Raw genomic sequence first — 23,838 nt, 5'->3', positions numbered from 1 at the left:
ATAGGCATGTGATAAAATGTTCAACATCATATGTCATTAGAGAAAAATTTTTTTTAATGAGATAGCACTACACATACCCTGTTCAAATGGCTACAAAACCAAAACCCTGACAACAGAAAATTCCAGCAAGGATGTGGAAAAACATGAACCCTCATCCATTGATGGTGGGAATGCAGAAAGGTACAGCTACTTTGGATGACAGTTTGGCAGCTTTTTACAAAGTTAAATACAGTCTTACCACTAACCACACTCCTAGCTACTACCCAAATGAGTTGAAAATTTATATACACATAAAACATGCACATGAATGCTTTTAGTAGGTTATTCATATTTGCCAAAATGTGGAAGAAACCAAAACATCACTCTGTAGGTTCCTGGATAAACACACTGTGGTACATCCTTGCAATAGAGTATTATTCAGCGCTAAAAACAGCTGAGCCATCACCCTAGAAAGGACATGGAGGAGCCTGAGATGCACATTGCTAAGTGATAGAATCCAATTCGAAATAGTGATACTCGATATGGTTCCAACCATATGATGTCCTTTGAAAGGCAAAACTTCAGGGAAAGTAAAGAGATCAATGGTTCCCAGGCATCAGTGGGTAAGGAAGGTGAGGGATGAAGAGGTAGAGCGCAGGGAATTTTAGGGCCGTGAAACTATTCTGTATGATACTGGAGTGGTGACAATGTTATATTCTGCATTTGGCAAAAGGCACAGAAATTTAAAATACAACTTTATCCAGATTTAAAACTGTTCTAAAAATAAAGTCTATTAATAAAAAATTACTGAATCTTAATCACTTGTCTGAGTTAAATACAGCTTGTGGACAGCAGTTTGATATCATCTCATTTGCAACACATGTAAATAGTTGAATTCATAATTATATATGCTTATGCTGAGGGTAATAGATACATCAATGAATATTTAAATATCTTAACTTTTTACTGCTTAGGGTTTTTTTTTTCCCTAGAAGTTTTAAATTCCATGTACTCATATACATTTTAATTTCTAATCAATGTGCAAATAGCTAAATTTTTTTAATCTTGATCGGTAAGTGTATACATTGACATCCCATGCCAAATAGTTTAAATTATGATCTTCCAAAAATCCAGTAGTGGTGAGGACTGATAGTATGTTAGAAGCATCCTTTGCTGAAGTGTGCATTTCTTTATCAATATATTTTATTGTGTCCTTTAAAACAGAAGCCGTTATCTCCTGGAGGAGTTATAAATGGTATCCATAAGAGAGTACTGTTGAAAAAAAAAAAAAAATCTGCATTTCACAACAAACCCCAAGTTAATGTGGAGGACATTCATTTTCTTTATTGAAAACTGAGCATTTAAAAAAGTGTTGCGATTAATCCAAGAGAACTACAAAGCCAGGAAAAAGAATATTCCAATGGAGAACCTTCTGATAAGAAGGAAGCGACAGATGACAGTGGAGGAAAACAGAAAGCTTCAGCAAAGTGTCACAGAACCAAGCCAACTGGATCATGAATCTACAGAAGCCATATTGCAAGAATTGAGGGGAAACCCAAAAATAAAAAAAACCCAGAAAACCATTTGGTGCTGTCATAGAGATGGAAAAAGGGAATTAAATCAGAATATATAGGCCTGTCAACATGAAATCCTGTTAGGTGTTTAAAATTCTGCTCATGAATTTCAAGACCGTTCTGCATACGAAAGGGTTTTCTTTACCCCCAGGGATGAAATTATTTACACAAACATTGGAAAGTGAAATGAAGACCCTGGTGATTCAGAAACTGTACTTGACTTATTTTTTAGAATGTGAGCTCTCAGAAGACAGGGAAGGAATCTGTCTTGCTCTATCTAGACATAACTAGGAAACAGTAAGCTATACTTTTGGAAATAGTTCATGAATATAGTCTTTTTTTTTAATTTTTTATTTTTTATAAACATATATTTTTATCCCCAGGGGTACAGGTCTTTGAATCGCCAGGTTTACACACTTCACAGCACTCACCAAAGCACATACCCTCCCCAATGTCCATAATACCACCCCCTTCTCCCAAACCCCCTCCCCCCAGCAACCCTCAGTTTGTTTTGTGAGATTAAGAGTCACTTATGGTTTGTCTCCCTCCCAATCCCATCTTGTTTCATTGATTCTTCTCCTACCCACTTAAGCCCCCATGTTGCATCACCACTTCCTCATATCAGGGAGATCATATGATAGTTGTCTTTCTCTGCTTGACTTATTTCGCTAAGCATGATACGCTCTAGCTGGTGCAACCACTCTGGACAACAGCATGGAGTTTCCTCAAAATGTTGAAAATAGAACTGCCCTATGACCCAGCAATTGCACTACTGGGTATTTACCCTAAAGATACAAACGTAGTGATCCAAAGGGGCACGTGCACCCAAATGTTTATAGCAGCAATGTCCACAATAGCCAAACTATGGAAAGAACCTAGATGTCCATCAACAGATGAATGGATCAAGAAGATGTGGTATATATACACAATGGAATACTATGCAGCCATCAAAAGAAATGAAATCTTGCCATTTGCGACAACATGGATGAATATAGTCTTTAATACTAGGGGTGTCTAGATCTCTCAGTCGATTAAGGGTCTGCCTTCAGCTCAACTCATGATCCCAAGGTCCTGGGATTGAGTCCCAAGTTGGTATCCCTGCTCGGCAGGGAGCCTGCTTCTCCCTCTCCCTCTCCCTTCCTGCATACCCCTCCCCCTCCCCGCTCATGCCTTCTCTCTCTCTCTCTCAAATAAATAAATCTTTAAAAAAAAAAGACTAATTTTTATCTAAGTGGATTTCAGTGTATTCCTTATTATAACACCTAAGGCCATTGGGGAAAAAAAGTGTTATAAGAAACTGCAATGTCACAAATGTTTGAAGGATTAAATTGGTAATTAAATTTAAGAAGTTTATCAGATATCATTCATAAATGCTACATATGTATAAATAAGTTTCTAAATTATCAAAGAAAAATATTTTTGGTGAAATAAAAAAATATACTACTGCTGTTAGGGAAAGTTTTTCACGTCTGTGAGTAAAAAATTGATTCTCAAAGGCCCCTAGTACTAATAAAGTTGAATTTCAGTTAACCAGAAATTTAAGAGCACCCATTTTTTTTTAAGATTTTATTTATTTATTTGACAGAAAACACAAGATAGAGAGGGAGGCAGAGAGAGAGTGGGGAAAGCAAGCTCCCTACTGGGCAGAGAGCCCGATGCAGGGCTCAATCCCAAGACACTGAGATCATGACCTGAGCAGAAGGCAGAGCCTTTAACCCACTGAGCCACCCAGGTGCCCCGAGCACCCATTTCTTAAATTTGTGGTTTAATTTCCATTTTTTTCTTCATTTTCTCTTCAGCAAAAACTTTCTATGCCATGTTCTATAGGTAAAATTATGGTATCATATGCCACTAAGTGATTTACTTAAGAGTTTCCTTCTTGGTTTTAAAAATTTTATTTGTATTAAGTTCTTAAATGAAAAGCACTTTTTGACATCTAGAAATGTTTTTATTAGGTAAATGTAATCTGTGTATTCTTATTTAATGCAGGATATTTTGATATATTTACTTTAAATGAATTGCAAGATACATAGTATCTTATGGAAATACATTTTCTACACTATTAAAAAAACCTGCTTATCTTTTGTAATAAAAGTTCCGGGCTCCATTTTTTCCACTCTAAGCCAATATTAATCACCATATGAGTAGGCTCTGGGAACAAAGAGTGTCACAATCATGTCAAAGAAATCTTGGATCCTGGTGAAATGTGAATATAAAAAAGGCAACAGTGTGGCATGTTGGAAAGTGGGGATGAGGACCACCCTCGAAAAGAAGCGAGGGGATCTGCCCCCCATCAGGACCAGCAGGGTGTGTTCATTTGGAGAACTCACCTGGCCCCACGTTCAGTCATCAGAGTTTTTCATGCACCCAGAACTGTTTAGAGTCTCGGGTATAGCTTGCAGTTATGTGAGTAAGAAGAAACCAAAATAGAATCTGTGTGCCAATAGAGTTATATATATGGCTACAGTACTTCAGAATTGACATCTCCAGAAAGCCAAATGAATCGTCCTACCTGTGAGTTTATTCAAATACAGTTAAAAGGAGACAGAGTTTTAATGAAAATAATAATAATAATAATAATAATAATAATAATGGCGACTCTTGGTTTTTGACTCAGGTTATGATCTCAGGGCCATGAGTTCGAGCCATGTGTTGGGCTCCACACTGGGTGTGGAGTATATTTAAGATTCTCTCTCTCTTTCTCTCTAAGCCCCTCCCACCCCCCCCAAAATAAATAATTAAATAAATCTTTTTAAAAATTTTAACGATAACAATAGCTCTCAGCACCTGGGCACACAATCTCTCTGTATCACTCACCTTCTCCAATTATAACCACAGGTCTGTGACACAGAATTATATTCCCTTCTTTGAGTTGGAAGAATGGAGCGATCCAGTCATGCTATCTAGTTCCAAGGCCTGTGTGCTTTAGAGTGATTTTCTTAATATCTCATGGTTGTCTATTCTCTCTTAATTATTTTAGACACACCATCTAAATACTTTAATACTTCTGGGATGGAGCGATCAAAGGGTGTCCATTCAAGTTCACTGTATGGCTACTGGTCCTGAGTTCAGCTTTCATTTTTGAAAAGTGATGTTATTCGATATTTTTGCTTTAATTTAGTGAAACTGCTTTGGGCATTCTTTTCTGAGATAATGCTTTCTTGGTTCATGATTCTCTTTTTCTTGCTTCCCTCATTCTGTCGGTTAATAGTAAGTCCGAGCCGGCCTCCAGTTAGAACTTAACCCTTCTCTTGTCTTTCTACTCCTTCTGCACATTATAGCTATTTCCTGGCATTAAATTCCTCATTTGAAAAAAGTAGAATATCACATGGTTTTCTGACTGGACACTGGCTGACAGACCTTCTATACAAGATTTACAACACTCAGAGAAAGCCAAAAGCAGGAAGGATCAATGCCACATGGGGAGGAACAGAAAGTCTAAGCAGAGTTCTGAGAACTGAATAAAATGATTCAGGAAATAGGTGGTAAAATAAAAAAAAAAAAAAAGAAGAAGAAAAAATAAAATAAATCCACAAAGACGAAGAAAACAGAAAGAGTTCAGCAAAGCAAAAACTGAATCATTTATTTAATGTCTAATCCAGAAAAATGTTTATAAAATAGTGAATTAGGAATCATTTGGATTGGCAACAATTCTGCTTATATTACTGTGTGCTTATATTATCTATGTTCGTACTAGAAATTGTCTTTTGTAGTTATTTTATTCATCACCTTTATTGTCAAATAATGGAAGGTTATTTTATTTAAAAAAATGGCAAGGCACGGTACCTTAATAAGAGTTTCCTCAGAGCATGTCTTTACTGAAGGTCTGCTTTCAAAAGTATTTAGATTGAGGCTGAGAGGAAGGAAGCGGCCAATCTAGTCTAGTGTAAATGGTTAGAGATCACAGTATGAATGGATAATTTATAACGTAACTTTTCCCTTAGAAAATTATGGATGCTGTATATTATTTCTTCAGTGTTTTTCTTAAGATCTTTGCCTGTGTTTCCCAAATCATATCTTCATCATACTTCATTGGGAATCATCCACTAATATTAATTTTAAAAGGGGGCAACTATCAATATCAATATATTCTTTTTGATTGATTAGACCAGGAATGTAATGCCTAAACTGTGTATTTATTCTCTCTAATCTCTAAAGATGATGATTTCCTGGCCCATGTATGATTTCTCATGGTGAGGATCCTTTCTTAAGTATATCCACAATAGACTAACTTGCAAACAATAACTAAAACCATATGTTTGCATTTTTTTTAATATGTGAAGGTGCCCAGTGTGTGGAATGCATAGAGGGAGCATTTAGTATCTAATTCGCCATCAAGGCTCTCTTCTCTGTCCATAGTTTTGTCTCAAGAGAGGCCATCCTTGTCCCTGGCATTCACACCTACGTGCCCATGCACAGAGGACCAGCTCCTCTGTGAAGCTTATTTGATTATGTAAGCCTTCAAGTGCAGCACAGTAACATTATTTTTGTTTCAAAAAAAAAAAAAAAGTTTTTTTTCAGAATCCACATTTTTAAAAATGAAATGGAATCCAGAGATGTTAAATGACTTCTCAGTCCTTCAGTTAACGCCAAAGCAATAGTTAGCACCAAGGTCCAGATTTTCTGTGACACTCACAATTCACTACCCCTTTGGTCCACAACCTTGCATATAAACTGATTTTCACTATCACCTCTTTATTTTTTGTTAGAAAGGGAGGGGCAGACAGAGATGGATGGCAGGGCAGAGGGAGAGGGAGAGAGAGAATCTTAAGCAGGCTCCATGCCCAGCGCATGAGCCCGACATGGGGCTAATGCCATGACCCTGAGGTAATGACCTCAGCTGAAATCAAGAGTCAGATGCCCAACTGACCAAGCCAGGTGTCCCTCACATTACTTCTTACATACATACCCTCTTCCTTTGTTTACTATTGAGTACATTCTTCTCAAGTACAAAACACCTGTCACCCTGAGGCATTTTCTGATGCTTTCACTTTCTACCTGAGGAAACTAGTGTTATCTGATCTGAAATTCCACAATTTTTTCCTCTTTGATTTCCAGAGTATTTTATACTTTCACCTACCTACCTTATCTCCTCTTGAAAAAAGGAAAGTTGTATCGCTACTTTTATAAGATTAGTTCCCCACCATCAATTTGTGTATCAACAATTGCCTTCCTCTAATAGATTCTAGTTTTTTCTGCCTCCATTTTTTTCTGTAGGATTTTCTTGAAATCCTACAAAATGAAAATTGTACTACATTAAATATTAACACATGGTAATAGGAGATCCTCTCAATATTATCGGTTTCAATTTAAAACTTTTCAAAATATCTTCAGACTGGGGCACTTCAGTGGTGCAGTCAGTTAAGTGTCGGACTGTTGACTTCAGATTAGGTCATGATCTCAGGGTCATGAAGTCAAGCCCCATGTCAGGCTCCACACTCAGTGGGAAGTCAGCCTGAGATTCTCTCTCTCCCTCCCCCTCTGCCCCTCCCCCCATTCACTCTCTCTCTCTCTCACTCTCTTTCTCTCAAGTAAATTTTCAAATACATATTCCAGCTTTGCTCCAGTAAGTAAACTCATATGATCGGTTCACTGGAAATACTCTTCAAGGAAAAAAAATTAGGGGGAGATTACTAAGTATAGAGTCATTTATGACTCCTTGATTTCAAATTTCCAACATTGAACATTGTAATCAAAGGTTTCCTTTCTCTGCTTCCTAAGTCATAAATTCAGATTCTCTAGGTTTTGATGTACTTTCCTGTTCCTTTCTTTCTTGTGTAAGAAGGATATTCTCATAGAAGTATTCCATCTCTCTATCCATAGATGGCTTCTGTATTATTTTTCCCCTTTCCATCAGAGAGTTCCTCTTGTCTTCATCTAACATCGACAAGTCCCAAATCTAGGTCTCTAGCTTCTGAAATGTTTTTACTCTTGCATATTCAATTTCCTGCTACCCACTAAATAAACAGCATATTTAAAAACTATCTCTTTGCCATCAATTTCCTTTCTTTCCTTTTGAAAGCATTATCTGAATCCTCATTAATAATGTGCTAGAAGGGCGCCTGGGTGGCTCAGTGGGTTAAGCCTCTGCCTTTGGCTCAGGTCATGATCTCAGGATCCTGGGATCCAGTCCCACATCTGGCTCTCTGCACAGCAGGGAGCCTGCTTCCCTCTATCTCTCTCTGCCTGCCTCTCTGCCTGCTTGTGATCACCTTCTCTCTGTCAAATAAATAAATAAAATCTTTTAAAAAATAATAATAATGCGCTAGAATATTTTTTTAAATGTTTAAAACTGAATCATCACTGAAATTGTTTTTCATGGTATTGTGCTTTAAATGAAGAATTAGATGAGCACTGTAGGACTCATGAATAAGTCACCCCTCTCAGCACAGGGAACAGATAGTTGGGATGGTGTCATAGGATAGAGCACAATATGCATGTAACCCATCAGTGCCGGAAAAACTGGCCGAGGAAGGAGTAAATGTCAAGGGTAGCTGCTTTTCTGCCTTTGGCGCCGCCGGCCAGTAGACCTTACCGCGGAAGATAAATAGGAGCTGCCTGGTCCCGTAATGTATCTTCAGCCGGGATGGATACTTTGACTTCATTAATTATGGGTATAAAAGAGCCCAGTGTCTGAAGTGAAATCTGCCTATAACAAATTGTACAGGAAATGTAGCTCTGTAACCGACACCTCTCTTGCCTATGGCACATCCCCCGGGATGCAGAAAGGGCTGTAGGGAACTTCTCTAAAGAGCTTGGTCAGCCCTCCCACAGGACTCACCTCTAAGTCCCTCAGGTCAGCTCCCTGCACTCTTTTCCAGGGTCTTTTCCAGGGGCAAATGCCATCTGGAAATGGGAACAGTTACACTCCCAGGGCAGTCTGTCATCAGTGGGAACTATAGCCAGTTGGTAAAGGCTACAGCCTTTCAGGTGGATAATCCTGGAAAGGGTCCCCTACGACTGTGAGAGGTCACATCGTGCCTACAGATGAAATATTTATAACACGCCTTTGACTGGTTTTTCCTCCTTTCCTGTGTCACTCACTCCGCTCTGTTATTCTTGGGATCACCTCACTCAACAACTCCCTACAACCAAGTTCTTTACTCAGGTTGTTTTTGGTGACCTTAAGTTGAGACAAGCGAACTTTGATATCACTGTTCTTTCTAATTCAATAATAAATGTGTCCTTACCTTTGTGCAAGAAATACTTTTCTTCTAAATGCATCTTGTTCATTTTCCTTCCAAATCCCACAAATTTTCTCCTGCCCTGTTTTCGGTCCCCAGCCTCTGGTGAGGGTGTGACTTTTTGCTTCAGTGTTCCTAGTTAGCATATTTTGGTATGGGTTTATTCAGCTACTCCAACTATAAGGTAAACGCCAAAAGCTCTGAACTGAATCCCACAATAGATTTTTATTCTCCACAGTATCTTCTGAAAGTGTGGATTCTTTTTCATTAATTGATCTGTGGAATAAGAGAGCGGGATTCCATTTTTATATCAATGTCTTCCCCTCTAAACTAGGAGGCTTTCAGGACACCACGTTCTCTCCTTCTGGGCTGCATTTGTCTCTGTCAGAATCAGTACCTTGCTCAAGCTGCGGAAATAAGAACAGAATTTTAAATATTACCTGGTGAGAAGCGTCCCCTCTTTTGTGGTCTGAGCTAAAAATGGCCTTTCTCATTATGTAGCTGCCGTCCCACCACGTGTAGAAGATTAATAACAGTTTCTTCGAGGTTTTAACTCCTGGGCTCAACCCAAACTCCACTAGCATGTGGTCTGCTGGAAACTGCTGGGCAGGGAAGAGACCTGAGTTATTACACTGCAAAAGCTCTGTGGTCTTGGGAATGTTATTCATCTTCTCATGGTCTCCATTTGCACATTTTATTTTTTTATTTTTTTTTTTTAAGATTATTTATTTATTTATTTGACAGAGAGAATACATGTAGACAGAGAGGCAGGCAGAGAGAGAGAGGAGGAAGCAGGCTCCCTGCTGAGCAGAGAACCCGATGTGGGACTCGATCCCAGGACTCTGGGATCATGACCTGAGCCGAAGGCAGCGGCTTAAACCACTGAGCCACCCAGGCACCCCATTTGCACATTTTAAAAGTAAGATGGTTTACCTTAATGATTCTGCAGGTGCCTTTCAGCTAACAAAAAAAAAGTCTAAATCCAATGGATGCCTTTTCTTTTATATTGTTCTTTATTATCTAGAAAATAAAGAGTCTTTTTGTCTCTCAACAGTAGCCTTTCTTCCTCTTCAGGGCCAGACACGAGGATAAACTTTCTCCAAATTCCAAAATTCTGTTGTCACACAAAGCCACATAGTGTGTGTCTTCATACACTGCAGGAGATGGATTGTAAAAGTTTTAGCTGGTGGCGCACCTGGGTGCTGCAGACAGGTAGGCAGCTGGTTCTTGGTTTTGGCTCAGGTCATGACCTTGGGGTTGTGAGATAGAATCCCACATAGGGCTCTGAGGTCAGCATAGAATCTGCTGGAGAGTCTCTCTCTTCCTCCACCCCTTTCCTCCTTGCATGTGTGTGCTCTCTCTCTCTCTCTCTCTCTCTTTAAAAAAAAAAAAAAAGGTTTCAGCTGGTGTCATATGTGCCACCTGGTATCCATCCTCCAAATTTGGGTTTGTTTATGTAGTTTTCTGTCTCAGCTTCCACACCTATATTTAATTTTCAGTGTATGTTAATTTAAATCTCAAAAGCCCAATCTGATGTATTATTTCAGCAGCTTGCCAGAATGAATTATCAGTTTCTTTACCACATTGAATTAAGTCTTCTGTCACTGAGAAATTTACTTTCACTTGAATATATTTTAACCGAGTATCTTTAGGTTAACTGAATATCCTGGAACTCTCTTAGGTTTTCTGGTAGAGACCACACCTTTTGGAGAGTTGAAAAGTGGAGAGGTTTACTCAGAGTCTAATCAGCCGGAGTCCAAAACTGAACTCCAATTCTTATGAACTCTGTGGACTTTCATTCCCTGAATTTGGAATGCTTCCTTACAAGAAGGGTCGCATGTTTACTCAGAGGGCTTGAAAACAAATGATAGTGTTTATAAAACAGCTAACACAAGGCCTCCTACATGATACAGTCTCAGAAAATAAGACTCCCTATAGAAATGATAAATGGAGTCTAACCCACAGGAATTCAAAAGATAAATACAGTGCTTCGCACGAGTCACCAGCAACACAGAAACATGCAGTCGAGTCTTAGGGCCATCGTACAGTGGGGAAAACAGTCCAGACCAGACCTTGGAGCCAGAACTGTGCTCACTGCCCACCCCTACTACCCTACCCACATCATCCACTAATTACTACATATATGCCAACTGGAAAGTTGTGTAGTTTTACTTCAGCTTTCTATTTCTCAGTAAAATAGATGCTTATAGGACTGCAGTGAAGAAGGGTGCCTGGGTGGCTGTCTTTGGCTCAGCTCATGATCCTGGGGTCCCAGGATTGAGCCCTGCTTGTGCTCCCTGATCAGTGGGGAGTCTGCTGCTCTCTCTCACTCTGTTGCATCACCCCACTCATGCTCTCTGGTTCACTCTCTCCATCTAAAATAAATAAGCAAAATTTTGAAAAAGAAAAAAAAAAGTTTGTAATAAAGATAAAGCTACAAATACAAAATGCCAACAAATACAAAATGCCAAAGACAGCACCCAGCAAGGAGATGGTACTTAACCATCAGTGGTTAATCACTAACGTACAACCACCTTCCAAAATATATTTTTAAATCTATTCTGTTAAAAGGCCCTAATGTACACTACCTGTCACAGAACATATCTAATAAGTTTGTAACCAGTGCAATAGGGTCATTAGGCAAATATTTCTAATACTGGTGCCAGTCTTAAATATGTCTCTTCCTTATGAAAGCATTACTTTAAAAAACACCTAGGTTTGCAGGCTACAACAGAAAGTTTCCCATATCTGGGAGAGCTTTTCTAAATGAATCTACAGGCATTGTTTAGAAAAAGAAGAGAGATCTTTGTCACAGAACCCCTGGAATATCCCAACTTCTAACTTGACTAAATATCAATCCCATTTGTCAGTTTAAATGTCCTTTCTTCTATCAAACCTTCTCTTATAAAGGTCTTCCACTTCGATGTGCCATAACTGCACTTTAAAATTAAAGTTGCTTGATTAGTTTTCACCACCACAGGGCCTAACATTGGAAGCCAATAAATATTTTCCAGATTCATAGAGTATCTGTGATATCTTATCCCTTAGTCTATGATATGTCCATTACCAAGGAGATACCATGCTAAACACATGCTAAATAATGTGATTCCCCAGAAAGAAACATAACATTTTGACTCTATGGGAAAGAAATCTTATATCTATTTGTTAAAAAGCAACCAAAGAACTGGAGAGTTAGTGTCAACTGTAGAAAAATGTTTCAATATCATTGTTGTCAGAAAAAACAGAAGCTAGTTCTTTGTATTCAAGGAATGAGCGGTTGTAATACAGAGAATTCAAGATTTACACAACTATTTTAAAGGGAAGAAGGTCATAGGGGCCAGTGCCTGAGCTTTCTTCAGCACTGAGACTGGTAGATCTCAAGGGTTCCTCCAGAAGTTGCAAAGCACCCGCCATAAACCCTCTGAGTGGGTTAAACGCCCCTAAGTTTCTCAATGCAATTGTGACCGCTGCTTCTCCTCTGTTTCAAATACCATTCTTTTCCCCTCAGGAAAGGGACCAAAAGGGATAGACAGCATTGTTCATAGCTTTTCCTCAATAATGCAGTGGAGATCTTAGGAGTTGGTGATGATATAGCCTATCGGATATGATATAGGTGATCTATAGGAGTCAGTTTTTATTAAATTAACAAATAGTAAAATAGACCTTTTGGTGCACAGTTCTGTGACTTCAACACTGATTAGTAGAGTATTACTAATCACCAGCTTTGCCAGAGCTCAGGCAAAACAGTCCCAAATCATACTATTTTCCTTATGAGATAAACAGAACTACTATTTTATTCAAATTAAGGAATGAAGTTATGTAGACCACAAGGTAAACATGTCCCCATGAACTGTGCAACACTCAGGTTATGCCAGCGACCACTGAATCACTCTTTCAGATGCTAGAACTAAAAGAGTTGATGGACTGTGTCCAGGATTCTAATTGCTCAGGAAAATTGGTTCCATATTAAATCACTTAATTGTCATACTTATTTATATATTAATATGAATATATTAACAAATGACTAATAACTGAGGTGTGGGATAATTAAGTATCTGTATGGAATAAATAATGTACTCAGATAAGTCAGTATAAACACATTTTCAAAGAGGGAAGCTTATTAATTTTATCCACTCTGGGATCATCATTTAGATTGGAAGTGACCTAAGGAGAATTCTTTAGGAAGGAATGACTGGAAGGTTTTGCTTTTTTCTCTTCCTTTCCTTTCTTTTATTTTCTTTTCCTGTTTCATTACTTTAAAAATTTTTTTCTTTTGAAATGAAGGTACAACATTGAGTGAAGTACACAAATACGACACATATAACTCCGTAAATGTACCATATGTATGTGTTCATACCACTACTCAGACGGAGATATTTCCCCTCCCCACCAAGACCCCTCATGTCCCAGCCCACTCAATACATTTTGCCTGTCCTTGAGATACATAGTTAATTACAGTAATGTTCTCTTTTGTGTTTTTATTTTTCATTCAATATAATGTCTGTGAAGTTCAGCAGTGTTGTGTGTTATCTGTAGTTTATTTATTCTTATTTCTGTGTAGTGTTCCATTATGTAAATATATTTTGCTTTACTTTGATATTCTTTATTTGCTGTTCACTTAAGTTGGTTTTTTGCCTCTTAGGAGTAAAGCTACCATGAACATTCTTGCATATGCCTTTTTCTTAACACACACACACACACACATTTCTGTTGGGCGCATATCTAGGAGCAGGAACCCTGGGTTACATAGTTGGCTTATGTTTAGCTTTAATGGAGGTAACGCTGTTTTCCAAAGTGATTGAATCACTTTATATTTCTATAAGAAAATATGAAAGAACTCTACAAGAGTTCTACTTCCTCAACATCCTCTTCAGCATTTATAGTGATCACATTTTAGACACAGTCATTGAATTAGTTGTGAATTGTTATAACAACATAGTCAGTTTTTATTAAATTAACAAATAGTAAAATAGACCTTTTGGTGCACAGTTCTGTGACTTCAACACACAGACAGAATTTGGGGACCACCATCATAATTGGGGTGCAGATCGTCTCCATCACCAGAAAATGTTCCCTTGTGCTGCCTTTCAGAGTCAAGAGTTCTCATCTCTAGCACATTAATACCACTGATCTGTACTCTGTCCTTATAACTTCGCTTATTCCAGAACATCATGTAAATTAAGGAATCATAACTTTGTACATTAAGGAATCATAACTGGCTGGGTTCTTCCACTCAGCCTTTAAGATTCATTCACGATGTAGAGGGTCGACCAAGGGTTAATTCCTTTCTGTCGCCCCAGTTGTAGCAGTCTATTTGATGGATGTACTACAGAATGTTTATGCATTCACCCACTGAAGTTCATCTGGGTTGCCCCTAGTTTTGGGTGATTATGAATATAATAAAAATATACTAGAAGACATGTTAAGCTGATTTCCAGAGTGGCTGTGCCACTTTGCATTGCCACCAAAGACACCTGAGAGTTTTAGTTGCTCCTAAACCATATCCACACATGGCTTTGCCAGGATTATTTTATTTTAGAATGCTAACACGTGCATACTAGTATTCCACTGATGTTTTATTCTGCATTTCTCAAATGACTAACATTGAACACTTTTTCATGAGATAATCTGTCATATGTTTTATTGTAAAATGTCTAAGTCTTTTGTGCTTTTCATTTTTTGGTGGTGTAGGGTTCCTTGTTCCTTGTTCTGTAATCCTTGGTTTTGAGGGTTCTTTACATATTTTGCATCATGTTATCTCTTCAATAGAAAAGCTTATATTCATTCCTTTAGACCCAGAAGTAATTTAGTAATTAGTGTCTAAACTGAGAGTAGGCTTTCTTTATTAATAATCATATTATTAGATGCACCGCCTGTTAACAAAAAATCCCTAACTGCATAATTTCTTTGTACTATTTAACCCCTAAACCAATTACTTAACTGTTATTATCTCAGTTATATTAAAACACTGTAATCATTTTCTTAGTGTCTATTTCACTACTAGATAGTGAGCTCCTTGAGGTAAGAGCTCATGTGTTATTAAGTTCTGAGTCGTACTGAATGTCAATGTTATGTTTACTGAGGGTGAATTTTTGCTTTCTTCTGAGTACTGGCATTGAGACAGTGCTTAGTTTTACTTTGTGCATTTTATGCAAATTATTCTATATATACTTCTCATTATTTTATAGAATTTGTGTAATTATGAGTTGTCAGTGATTTTTTTGAAAAAAACAAACATTTACATTAGCAAAATGACAAATAAGTCATTAAGTTATCTTAAAACATGAAAAAGGTATTTAAACTACCCAGTGAAATAAAGTATTTATTTTTCTATATGACCAATAATTTATGCAAGATTCACTTCCACATAATAAGCTACAGTTTAAATCACACTGAATTGGTATTCAGACACTAATGATAAAATGTATCCATTGAACATAATTATGTGACATTGGTTATACTGTTTCTCAATTTAGGTCTTATAGTTCTCAAATATAAGTAAGTTTTCCTTGATAATATGATAATATCCAAGATTACTTTCAGCTACAATGTCTTTCCAGTCCTCAAAACAGTTCCACTTACTTCTAAACATGTAATGGAAAAGAAAACATTAGTTTCCAGCCTGAGTTTCCTTGGCTAATGGACTCTCAAAAAAGGATGTTAACCAATATGTTAGCACATAATGCTGCTATTTTCCATAAAGACACAAAGTAAATCCCTACAGAAGTCTATTGCAAATAAGAAAAATGCATTTTGCCACCACTGAGATATTTTCAAAACTTCTTATCACCATGAAATTTGAACTCAGAGGGAAATAATTCGTATTCTTTTAAATGGCACAGAAAAGTCTATCACTCTTCCAAAATGGCAAAAAAAAATATATATATGCATGTTCGGCCACAGACCTGAGCAACCCAGAAAACTTACACAGATATACAGAAAGTTGGATTTCCATTCTTATTCAATGTGATCATTATTGCATTAGTAACTCAACTTATATTACAACTTTGACGTTTCTTTTTGTTCCTGTCAACTCTCCTGTCTGTCTTGTCACTCCCTAGACCTACAAAGCTCCAAATCTCAAACAACATAAAACAATAAAACATCTGTACCTGAATGAAGTCTTTATGACTTCATGCTTAATAGCACTCCATTCTGCTGGGAGAGATAAGTTTGAAATACATAAATCTATTATTCTCTTTTAATCCTTCCAATATTCCTATGACCTTGACAATAGAATGCAAAACATGATAGCCTAGAAAACCCTTCTGGATATTACATTTGACGACTTATCAATATTATTTTGATACTATCTTCAATGCTATTTATGCTTCATGGATTACTTTTATTTTCTAGAAAATGTGTTTTTTACTCAAAATTAGCTACCGAGGATTTAAATCTGTAAACCCATCCACTGTTGCTTTTGTTTTACACAAGTTATTCATATTTACTCGTTCAATTTACCACAAGGAAGAGTTAGCTCTGCCTTCCGTGCCAGAGAACAGGTAATAGCTATTCTAAGTTGTCCAATTTCTTTAAATTTCTTTAAATAATGATCCCACTAGTTCTTTAATATAATATTTTAAATGAGGAAGTATTGGGTTCACTTTGACAAAGAGAGTAAACCACCAAAGATGGAAGAGAAGTCAGCATTCAAAAACAGTTATGCCCAACACGAATATTCTTGTTCTTTCCAGGATACTACTTTCTCTCTCTCCCTGCCAAGTAAAACTAGGTTATGCAGGTCAATTCATGAACTATCTTTGAAAACCACTTTCCATTTCTAAATGTGAGGATATTATCTACGTTAAGTATTGTTTGAGAACAAAATATGAAAATATATTTAATGCCTCATTAAACTATATGTTATTAAATAGCCATTCATCCAATAACATTTACCAAGAAGCAACTTTGTGGAAGACTCCTTTCTAAGTGTTCTAGCAATAAATAAAGCTGGCACACACTCTGGCCTTCAAGGCTTATTTATTCCAGTAAGGAGAAACAGACAAGCAAAGCAAAAATATCAATGTGAAGGAATCCTTCATCCTTAGATAGGAGATCCTTGGTTTGCTTTGAATCACAATGTAGGTCTAGGCCTAGAATTCACTGAGTCCTGCATGTGATCAAGGTACAGAAAGATTCAAGAGAATGTTGGTATTAATCTATGAATCATAATTCTTCTTGACTCTGTCAAAGAACTGAGGTTACAAGGCAGCAAAAGGAACTGGATTCCAAAGAGTAACAAGCGCCTCTCAGGAGAGCAGAGATTATGAACTGTTTCACCTTTGACAAGCATGGGAGGAAGAAGCAGTCTCTGCAGAAGTGGGAAAGAATAAATCAGCTATAATTTTAACAAATTTTTAAAGGCCAAATGTGTGCTGGCATACCAATTTAAAATAGATCTAGACGTGGGAGTGTTCACACTTACTCAGAGGCTCTTTTCCATGTGTCTCTCCTGGGTATTCACAAAAAGAGGAGGGGCAAGAGGGAGAGGTCTGAGGAGCTTCTCGGTGGCACAGTCCTCAGGGGAGGAGATCAGCTGTTGATGCGTGATAAGGTCAAACACTTCCCAGAACCCTGCCCTCAAGCACTGATATTAGTAAATATTAACTTAAAAAGAAAAACAAAAAGCTTTACACCACTACAGAAAGGTCATAGAAGTCTGTGGTACTCAGGACTCTGTTGGAGAAGTAAAAGCGGAACTCTCTACCTTTAGAAAACTCTCTCTTCCCACAGAAAGCTAAATGAAGACCCAGGAATTTTCTTGTTATTGATGATAATGATGTATTTTGAAAGAAGAGTAGAAGTCAAACCCACCTGACATGTGGGGAAAGGCAAGGAATTTTTGCATGCACAGGATCCACAACAGCAAGGAAATACTGACCACACTGAAGAAGGGAGTAGAAGAAAGCTTAAAGGGCCTTATCGTGAACCCAGGAGCAGCACAAGTCTTACCAAAAGCAGAACCTGGACCAGAGGATTAAGAATACTTTCCTGCCTGTATCACAAGCTTACCCCTGAATAATAAGAAACAAAAGTCTTACTAGAGGAATGTAAAGTGTGTGGGAAGATAAGAATGACAATAGCAACAACAAAGCCCCAATCCAGCCCAACCAAGTGACTAGACTGACCCAACCTTACACACTAATGAGTTGATGGAAGAAAACATCTACCTTCTTCCTGGTATAAATTTCTTGGTACGTATAAATTTCTTGGTACCTACTTTTCATGTATACATAAAATTTTGTATTCAATTAAAAATAACAGACTATAAAAAGCAACAAAAATGATTATCAAGAGATAATAATCTAAGAGATGACCCATATGATGGAACTACCCTACAGGGACTTTAAAATATCTATAATCACTATGAAGTTGATAGTATGTTGTAGGTTGAATTGTGTCCTCCAAATGATAAAGTGAAGTCCTAAGCCCAGGTACCTGTAAATGTGTCCTAGTTCAGAAATAAGGTTTTAACACTCTTATTATTTAGGTTAAAGTCAAGTCATAATAGATTGGGGTGGGCTCTAAATTCAATATGGTGGGTATTTTTAAAGGTTTAAGAGATGACATGCATACAGACACAGGGACAATGGTATACAAAAGCAGTGGCAGAGATTAGAGTGATATATCTACGAAACAAGAAACACCAAGAATTGCCAGCAAATTACAGAAGCTAGAAGAAAGGACTCTTTCTTGAGACTCTTGAGGAAGCATGGCCTTTTCATTACCTTGATCTCAAGCTTCCAGTCTCCAGAACTGTGACAGAATATATTTCTGTTGTCTTAAACCACCCAGTGTGTGATGATTTGTTACATAATTCCTAGGGAATTAATATACAGTTTAAATGATAATTAACATGGAATAATTGATACAAAAAGAAGAGTCTCAGCAGACACATATAAAATTATTTTTAAAAAGTCATATGAGATTGCTAGGAATAAAAATATGACATTAGAGATAAAATATTCCTTCAGTGGGTTTATCAACAAAATAGAATAAAAAAATCAAACACCTTTGAAAAGAGTCCAATAAAAATTGTCCAAAATGAAGCAAAGAGAAATAAAGAAAATCAGAACAAAGAACTCAAGAGGTATAGGTCAATATCAACTATCTTGACTTCATTACATAACTGGAGACCCATAAAGGAAAAGAGGGAAGGCAGAAGAACTATTTCCAAATACAATTGGTGAGAATTTTCAAAAAGAATGAAAGGAGGAAAGAAAAAAAGCAAAAACAGATTTAAGAAGATCAAAGAAACAAACATTATTAATAATTATTTTATTTTATTTTAATATTTTACTTATTTGTTTGACAGAGAACACAAAAGTAAGCACAGTGAGAGGGAGAAGGAGACTCCTCACTGAGCAGAAAGCTCAATGTGGGGCTCAATCTCAGGACCCTGGGATCATGACCCAAGCTGAAAACAGATGATTAACTGACTGAGCCACCCAGGTACCCAGTAATTTTAAAAAGCTATAAATACATATCACAGTCAAAATGCACAAAAGCAAAAATCAAGAAAACATTTTATTTTTTTTTAAGATTTTATTTATTTATTTGGCCGACAGAGATCACAAATAGGCAGACAGGAAGGCAGAGAGAGGGAGAGGAAGGAAGCAGGCTCCCCGCAAAGCAGAGATCCCGAAGTGGGACTCGATCCCAGGACGCTGAGATCATGACCTGAGCCGAAGGCAGCAGCTCAACCCACTGAGCCACCCAGGCGCCCCAAGAAAACATTTTAAAGGCAATCTGAAGAAAAGAAAAATATATATATACACAGAAGAGTGAAGATAAAACATAGAGTATGATGTCTTTAAAAACTAAAAAAAGGAAGAAAAATAATCTTCCATTACAGAATTCTATACCCACTGAAAATATCCTTCAAAAATGAAGGTGAAATAAAATTTTGTTCAGACTAACAAAAACTGAGAAGATTCACTGCTAGTAGACCTAATTATGACAAATGTTAAAGGAATTGGTTCAGGCAGAAGGAAAACACTATCAGCTATAAATCTGGGTCTATATAAAGAAAAAAGAGAAATATATATGGTCAAAATGCAGGCACATACAAGACACATTCTCCTTCTTTTCAATTACTTTAAAGAATAATAGACTGTCTAAACCAAAGAAGTTAATTTTATAAATTGTATGTTTTACAACAAATGCACAATTAAGTTGAATAATAGGATAGTATAAAGGATAAGATGGAGGGAATAATTGAGTATATTTTAAGATTCTTACATTCTACATGAAGTGGAATGATATCATTTGATGGTTCACAATGGTAATTTAAAGTCCATATTTTAAAATAAGCTTAAAATGTTTAAATGTGCAATAAGTAGAGATGATGCATAATAAACACAATAAATTTATAAAGGAAGAAAGTTAAGATAAGAATTAAGTGATGAGACAACAGAAGTCAAACAGCAATGGCAGACTGAAAAACAACTACAAATGTACAAATGTACAAAAAGAAATATTAATAGTTGAAGTCATACAATATGAAATGTGTATATATCAATAACAGAACTTTAAAAGTCATAAATCAAAAAAGGATAGAACTTAAAGGAATAATAGAAAAAAATCACAATTCCTTTGAACTGTTCTACTTGATAGAACAAGTAGATAGTTTCATCAGTAAAAATATATAGGAAATTAGTAACTTAAAATATTAATATTCAATATTGCTAAATTAACATTTATAGTACAATATACCACAAAAAGAGGACAATACTTTTTTTCATGTGCACATGAAATATTCATTTATATTTTGGTTGATTAAAACAAGAAAAAGTCACCAAATTTAAAACAATTGAATTAATTCAAAGTATATTATCTAACCAAAATTGAATTAAATTAGAAAACAGTAACAGAGAGATCTCTAGAAATTCTCTCAAATTTTGGAAACTAAGCAATCTATTTCCAAATAATCCATACATCAAGGAAGAAATTTCCAGGGAAATAGACATCAATTTTGAGCTTAATAAAAAGAAAAACACAACATAATAAACTTTACAGGATGCAACCAAAGCAGTTATTGGTGGGGATTTTATAAAATTAAATGTCTCTATTAAGAAATAAGGAAGGTCTCAAACCAGTACTTAAAACTTCCAACATAAAAAAAAAAAAAAAAGAGAAGAAACAAATTCAATCTAAAGGAGACAGAAGAAAGGAAGCAAAGATAAGAAAGCAGATATTCATTAAAAAAAAAGAAAAAATTTAAATATCAATTTAACTAAAAGAAGTTCATTGAATAATAGGTCAAAAAAATTGGATAAATCTCTCACCAGGCTGATCAAGTTGAATAAGAGAGAATACACAAACCAGCAATATCAGGGATGAAAGTGGTGACATTACTACAGAGCCTACAGACATTAATTAGACAAAGAAAGGAGTGTTATTACAACTTTATGCCATATATTTTATAATATAGAAAACATGGGCAATTTCCTGAATCAAGCTACTGAAGTTCACCAAAGACAAAGTAGATTATCTTAAGAGACCTAGTAATAAATTCAATTTTTAAATACTTCTATTTAGATAGACTTGTACCTAGAGAACTTCATTGGTAGTTTCTTTTTAATAAAATGGAGTATTAAGCCTCCATCAAAAAGGATGAATACCCAACTTTTTTATCAACATGGACAGAACTGGAGGAGATTATGCTGAGTGAAATGAGTTAAGCAGAGAGAGTCAGTTATCATACGGTTTCACTTACTTGTGAAACATAAGGAATAACACGGAGGACATTAGGAGATGAAGAGAAGAAGTGAGTTGGGGGAAATTGGAGGAGGAGACAAACCATGAGAGCCTGTGGACTCTGGAAAACAAAGTGAGGGTTTTGGAGGGGAGGGAGGTGGGGAGTTGGGTGAGCCTGGTGGTGGGTCTTATGGAGGGCACATACTGCATGGAGCACTGGGTGTGGTGCATAAACAATGAATCTTGGAACACTGAAAAAAATTAAATTAAAAAAAACATAAGGGAGAAATTATAACAATTGCACTAAACTAAGACAAATTAAAAGAAGGGAACAATTTACAACTCACTTTTTAGGGCACCATTACCTTAATTCCTGAACTAGGTATTATAAGGAAACAGATCTGTGCAACAAAAAGAGTGAATTTCAGTGTCTGTAAACTGGGATTAAAAATAAAAGATTACTGGAAAAAAGAGAGAGAGAGAGAAACAGATGTAAATGTAGATTAGATGAAGAATCCTAATTCCCTTGCCCTACCAAAGTCTTTCTCTTAGCTTCATCTCCGCTTTCATTTAGATTTCCCTTTCATGTGTGTTTCTGTGTGCGTTCAAGGAGGGGGTGGGAAGGAGAGAGGTGACATGGAAGTGTTAAAAGTATCCAAATGGCTGATATTTATAGTAATTTTTTTCTATGATCTTTTGGTGCCACTCACACTCACTCTCTGGATATAAGTGTAACTGATGAAGTCACTGCTTTCTCAGAAAGTATTTTGAATTTCCTTTAATTTTTTGAATCATATATCAGAGAATGCTTTCAATATTAATTTTAGCTACTCCTCCCTGAGAAATTCCTAAAAGCCAAGGTCTTTGATTGGTCAAAATAATTATTTCTAAAGACAGACTTTTTTTTTTAAAGATTTTATTTATTTATTTGACAGACAGAGATCACAAGTAGGCAGAGTGGCAGGCAGAGAGAGAGAGGAGGAAGCAGGCTCCCTGCAGAGCAGAGAGCCAGATGTGGGGCTTGATCCCAGGACCCTGGGATCATGACCTGAGCTGAAGGCAGAGGCTTTAACCCACTGAGCCACCCAGGCGCCCCATAAAGACAGACTTCTATTTTATTTTTACCACACTCCATCTTCAGGACAATCCTGTCATCACTTATATTATGAGATCTTAAAGTTGAAAAGGATTGGAGAGATCCTAGGCTTGAGTATTTAATCTAAACATTGAGCATTTCCTTGTCAATTTCCTTAACCTACACTCTCTGTTTTGCCTCTGCTCTCATATCACCAGCAGTGGGCTGTTTCTTGCCTTTCTTACTAGAGAACAGTCATTTTGTTGCTCTTGTTTGATTTTGCTATTTTTCCTTTAGTTTTAATGTTCTATTCTATATTCTTCTGAGTCATACTAATGAAGCCCTTAGGCAGCAAAGAAGCCCTCTTTGTTCTGCTTCCACATGATAGCCCATACAACATGGCAAGATCTCAGATTCCCTGTGCACCACAGGCTCAAGATAGTCCCAGTTACTTCTACTAGTCTCATAACCAGAATTCAAGATCTCTTGCCATCTTTCAAGTTTAAATTGATTTGTGAATATTCTTCTTATAGAGCTGTAGCCAGAACTGAACTCCCTTTTGCTGGGCCTTCTATTGTGTCTGTATACTCACTGTCTTAGCAGTTATATCAAATGACTGAATTCATTTAAAATTCTCCCCTTTCGGTTTGGAGCATTTTAGTCTTTGCCATTATTATAAAAACTATGATTTATTATGTGATGTCATGCTACTTACTATATTATAGGGTATATAAGAATTTTTGCTATGTTGAAATAATTAGTATTTTTATTCATATATAATAAAATACCCATCTGTTCAATGTCTTGAACAAGAAGGGAGGAAGAAATTACTAACATTACCCAAGCGTCTATTAAGTGCCAGGCACTGCTCCATAACTTGTGCATACATTTTCTCATTCATTCTCAAATTAGCCCTGAAAAGTAAGCATTATCATTTCCATTTTAAATGGGAAAACCAGACTCAAAGAATCTAATTAAACTGCCTAAATTTACACAACTTACGAGAGAAGAATAAGGATGTGAATCAGTATCTGCTATCATCTCAGCCTAGCGATACATACAAGACAATCTTCAAGGAACAGCAAGCCAAAACAGTCTGAATATATTTTACACTATTATTTACAAAAATGAACCATATATTAAGATGTTGTGTAATAACACATACGTAAGGGTTTATGAATCTGTTTTCATGTTATCTAGAATGATATACACTGACTATTTAGTTCTCTGTAATAGTTGTAAGAGCTGGGATTCACACATTCTAGTGCCCTAAGGCAAATATGGAAGAGCTATTTTACAATGATGGCATTATGAACACCACATG

Source organism: Mustela putorius, unplaced genomic scaffold (genome assembly GCF_011764305.1).
Source record: "Mustela putorius furo isolate JIRA1106 unplaced genomic scaffold, ASM1176430v1.1 tig00000813_pilon_pilon_pilon, whole genome shotgun sequence".
In the NCBI taxonomy this organism is placed as follows: Eukaryota; Metazoa; Chordata; class Mammalia; order Carnivora; family Mustelidae; genus Mustela; species Mustela putorius.
This window is presented reverse-complemented; position numbering follows the sequence as displayed.